The sequence below is a fragment of the Petaurus breviceps genome, unplaced genomic scaffold, assembly GCF_028583685.1.
Source record: "Petaurus breviceps papuanus isolate PSGF00001 unplaced genomic scaffold, PetGlider_PUasm1.0 685, whole genome shotgun sequence".
NCBI classification, from domain to species: Eukaryota; Metazoa; Chordata; class Mammalia; order Diprotodontia; family Petauridae; genus Petaurus; species Petaurus breviceps.
Genome location: NW_027186455.1, coordinates 5,442,577 through 5,447,187, shown reverse-complemented (window position 1 = coordinate 5,447,187; position 4,611 = coordinate 5,442,577). Strand labels below are relative to the sequence as shown.

Here is a 4,611-nt window from a genome sequence, read left to right as displayed (position 1 = left end):
GTGTGTGTGTGTGTGTGTGTGTGTGTGTGTGTGTGTGTGTGTGTGTGTGAGTGTGTTGGGGGGGGGACTGCAGCCCCAAGGCCACAAGTTGGCCTTCTAGGTCCTCAAGTGCATCCCTTCCGCTAAATCCAAACAAATTCCCTCAATAAAAGGATTTGTTCTGTAAAACCTGGATTCAGTCAAGGGGTCAAACTTGAAGACCTAGAGGGTCACATGTGGTCTTGAGACCCCAGTAGTGTATTTAGGAGCTGCATGAAGGCACCAGCTACCTAGAAGCAAGTACTAAAGAGAACCACCAAAAGTAAGCTATCAATTTTGCTGAGGGCCAGGCTGCCCCAGGAGCCAAGAGAGAGAGAGAGAGAGAGAGAGAGAGAGAGAGAGAGAGAGAGAGAAGGAGAGAGGAGAGGGAGGGAGAGAGAGAGCAGAAAGCCAGATCGAGGTAAGAGGCACTAATGAGGCTGGAAGGGGCTCCATTAACCTTTCCTTTATGCTGGGAAAAGGTTGTTCTGAGGGGCAAGCACTTAACCTTAAAAAAAACAGGTTTCCCTGAGGGTCCAGCTCAAGGGAAGGGCCCTCCCAGGGGGCTGCTACAGCCTCAGAAGATTTCAAGAAAGCAACAAACAAAAACTCCTTGGGAAGTGGGGAGGGAATAACAGAATGAGTGTCTGCACTGCACGAAAAGCTGGGCTAAATATGGACTCCCAAAACATAAGACACCACTCACAACAGTTTCCTGGAAAAGGCCATCTGGAGAAGTGTCTCGAGCGTCGTCTGCCACTTGGAGGAAGAGTGTCTCAGAAAACCCCATTCTGGCAAGGAACTCCGAAGGAGATATTCTGGGAAGGGGAGACAGAGGAAGACTGGAAACCCAAATACAGGGGCCCTAATCTGATGAGCCACTGCCTGGCACATTAGAAATGCTAACTGATTGACTAACTGATTGAATTGCCTGGCAATCCTGGGCCCATCACTTGGCCTCCTCTTCCTCAGTTGCCCTAGTATTCTGCAGACAGAATTATAGACAATCCTCTTTTTCCATATTCCCAGAGAAGAAGAGGACCCAGTATCCTCTTTACCTGTTCTTATTTCCCATTCCTCATAGACAACAGTCCCTTCTTCTGTCTAACCCCATTTCCCATTACTATATCAAACCTATCTCTATATTTAGGTTTAAACATAAGTCATTTAATATCCTCAGTTTCCTTACTTGTAAAATGATGGGATTGGACTAGATGATCAGCTCTTAATCCTATAGTTCTAAAGACTTTTTCTTATCAAGAACAATGTCCACAGAAGCCAGGGTAAGGAAGACAGAGAGACAGAGACAGAGACAAATACAGTGACAGAAAGAAACAGAGACACTGAGAGAGACAAAGAGATACACACAGAGACACAGAGACAGAGAGAGGAGTAAACAGGGAGAGAGAGAGAAAAACAAAGGGACCTTCTCCAAAGACTGACCAGAACCCCTAGGCCATATTGCCTTCAGGACTGTAACATCACAAGGGCAACAGGAAGAGAATCTGGAGAAAGCCAAGGAGGATTGGAAGAGCAAACAGCTGTCAGAATGACCTCATCTACTAGCCCAGAACCATCAGACTCAAGCCAGGGATTAAGCCCCCTCCCTCATGAGGGATTCATTTCCTCTATTAAATGAGTCAATTTAGAATTCCCTCTTTTCTTGTGTCCTAGGGAACTCTGGGAGAAGATGGCCTGTGTCCTGTTCCCTTGGCAGTATCAGTGGGCTGGCTCTCCCTTCCTCTCCCCCTGATGGGCAGCAAACCCATTCTGTTGCTATAATTTGGTTGATGGTTAGATTTCACCACCGCCGCCGCATTCTGATGCTTCTGATGACCCCAGGATCAAAACCTGAAATCAGCCCAAGATTCCAGAGGATCTTTTGGTTTCAGGTTGAACCTTGGGTGGGGGGGGATAGGGTTTACATAAGTCAAGGTGGATGATGGGACAAGGGTGATGGTCCAGTTTAGAGATGGGAATGCTCAGGCCCAGTATCCCGAGATGGCAGAGCTCTTACATTCTTCTAAAAATCTGGAAGACTTGGCTCCCAGAATGCCAAATTACTTAGGACATCACATCCTCAAAGGCAACCACCACAAAAGCTGAAACTATCAACTTTTTTGGTTTGTTTGGGGGGCAGGGACCAGTAGGGGCAGTGAGGAGAAGAGTAGTGAAGAGGGAAGAAGAGAAGCACATTCTCAGAGATTAAACTTCTCATGGCAGCGGCCACAGTATCTCCCTCAGCCCTGTCCTAGACAGACTGGACTCCGCTAGACATAAGTCTCTACCAAGAGGATAGTCTCTACCCCCCAATAATATTATTTTGCTTCTGAGGCCACAGCCCAGTTCATTGACTACTATCACTACTCTCAGTGATCCTGCCTTCCTCCCCAGCACAGACTGCAACTTAAGAACCCATGAATATCCAGTCAATTTCCAGCTAATCTCAGACCTCCTACCCCCACTTCCCAGAAACCTTATCAAATAGGCCCAGCCCTGTTTTAGACCCAATCCTGCAAAGATCTCATGGAAACTCTTCCATACCGATGGGTTTCTCTGCCAGGTCAATCCCCTTCAATAAGGCCACAGCCAAAACAAAGGGAGCTTGGCAGGGGTTGCACTAGAGGGACATAGGATCCTTAAAAAGACAATGTACTCTCCCAAATACACACACACACACACACACACACACACACACACACACACACACAAACACTTCTTTCCAGCCCTCATGTTGACTGACAGTGCCTTCATCCCCAAGCCTGGGCAGGGAAATGGGGATGAGGAGAGGAGAAAAGCAGATCAGATGCTCTCTAACCAGACCCAGGAGGCAGAGAACAAGGGGACACTAGCTCAGAGAATCAGCCAGAGTCAGAGAATCAGCTCCGAGGACACATGGAACCCTGAGCCCCCAACCCAGTCTGTCTCTGTGGACCCTCCACAAGGACCCTTTTCCCCCTGCCAGCCTACTTGGCCATTATATGTCTCCAGGCTTTCCCCTGCACCTGCCACACCCCCACTAGTGCCATTCCTTGGTCAGTCAAAGCCTGAGAGCCTGTGGTCAGGTCAGGGCCATCAAAGTTAAGGAAAATAAAACAGAAATAAATTGTAAAAAGCAGCTTCCGGGGTGAAAATCATCCTGGTCAGCGAGACACCCCTCCACCCCCATACCATACACACCAGCAGCCTTCCCAACCAAAGAGCCACTGCCTCTGGAGGCCAAACTGTCCCAGCCTCTCCACCCTCCTCCTCTTCCTCCTGAACCAGTTTTTACAAAACCAAGAAAGCATATTGAACAGAAGCTGAGACCAATGCTGAAGGAACAATTCAGTCAAGCTCAAGGCAAGGAGAAATCCCCTAGACCAGGCTTTGTGGGGTTTTATTGTTTTATCGAGAGATGAACAAATATGTCACCTCACCCAGACAAAAAGACCTGGGGGGTGGGGTAGGTGGGGATGGGGGGCGGGTACAGAGCATCACTCCCTAGCAAAGCCTATCTCCAGTCCAGATGCATTCCTATCACTCCAGCTTCTCCGTACCATCTCCATGACAACCACGTCATTGGGATGCTATAGCCACTGCCGGATTGATCTCTAAATGTAGCTTTGTTATCAGACAGTCGGGGTAAAATGTCCTGATCTCAATAGGACCAAACCCAAGAGGACAGCCAGCCCCCTAAGTCCATCCCAGGATGCATGGTTTCTCATGGGTGATTCCTCCGTCCATCCATCTCCAATGGCTCGTGGGTATCAAGAAGGATCTCTGCTTAGCCCAGCCCTGGTTCTGCGTGCCCCCTCCCCCGGCCAAGGGGGGCGGGGACCTCAGCTCTTGGGGCGCACAGGCTACCTCAACTGTCCGGACCCGGGCAGGAGGGGACACACTAGACTCCTACCAACTCGGACCCCTCCATCCACCAAACCAGAGAGTGCTTGGAGCCACCCACCAAGTCCCCTGGGCAGGGGGAGAGCTCAGAACTGCCTCGTACACTCACCAGAGTCCCAGACTCTCCTTCCAATGCTGCCCGAGCTCAGATGGCCTCCTCATCTAGGAGCCATGCGGAAGAAGCAGCAGCCCCGCCCGTGCCTGGGGGGCTCAGCCCCTCCGCTCTGGCACCCAGCCCCTCCACTTCCCTCCTCTTCTTTCTTCTCCTCGGCTTGCTCAGCTCTCCTCAGCACTTCCCTCAGGTGTCAGGAGATTGCTCTAGATCGAGGATACAGAAGGAGAGAGAGGAGAAAGGGGTGGGGGGGGGGGGGGGGGAAAGGGGGTGGGGGGAGGGGACCGAGGAGTCGAGCAGGAGAGGGAAGGGGAGAGGAAGAGAAGGAAGGGAGGGAGGGAGAAAAGGAGGGAGGAAAGGAAGAAGACTGCAGTCGGTGGAAGGGTGGGAAAGCAGCGGTCGGTCGGTCTGTCGGTCTGTCGCCTGAGCCCGGCACAGTAGTAGGCAGGGAGCTGGGGTGCCAAACCCCTCTGCCAGGAGGCTCCAAGAAGTGTGTGCAAAGTGCTAAGAGCATCGGCACCTTCTCTGGGTGCCCAGGTCAGAGCTAGGGACCGCCCAGCCAATCCCAGCCCCAGAGCAAGGCTGGGAGAAAGGAGGAG

The 4,611-nt window shown here is 51.2% G+C and overlaps 1 protein-coding gene across 1 annotated transcript in view; it reads right to left on the bottom strand.

The window, feature by feature from the left end:
• PSD2 (pleckstrin and Sec7 domain containing 2) overlaps positions 1–4,241 on the bottom strand; it is a 74,095-nt gene extending 69,854 nt beyond the window's left edge. Inside the window, exon 1 of the mRNA XM_069104354.1 lies at positions 4,010–4,241. The gene's annotated coding sequence lies outside the window, so the exon portion shown is untranslated. The remainder of the gene's footprint in view (positions 1–4,009) is intronic.
• Positions 4,242–4,611: the final 370 nt, after the last annotated feature.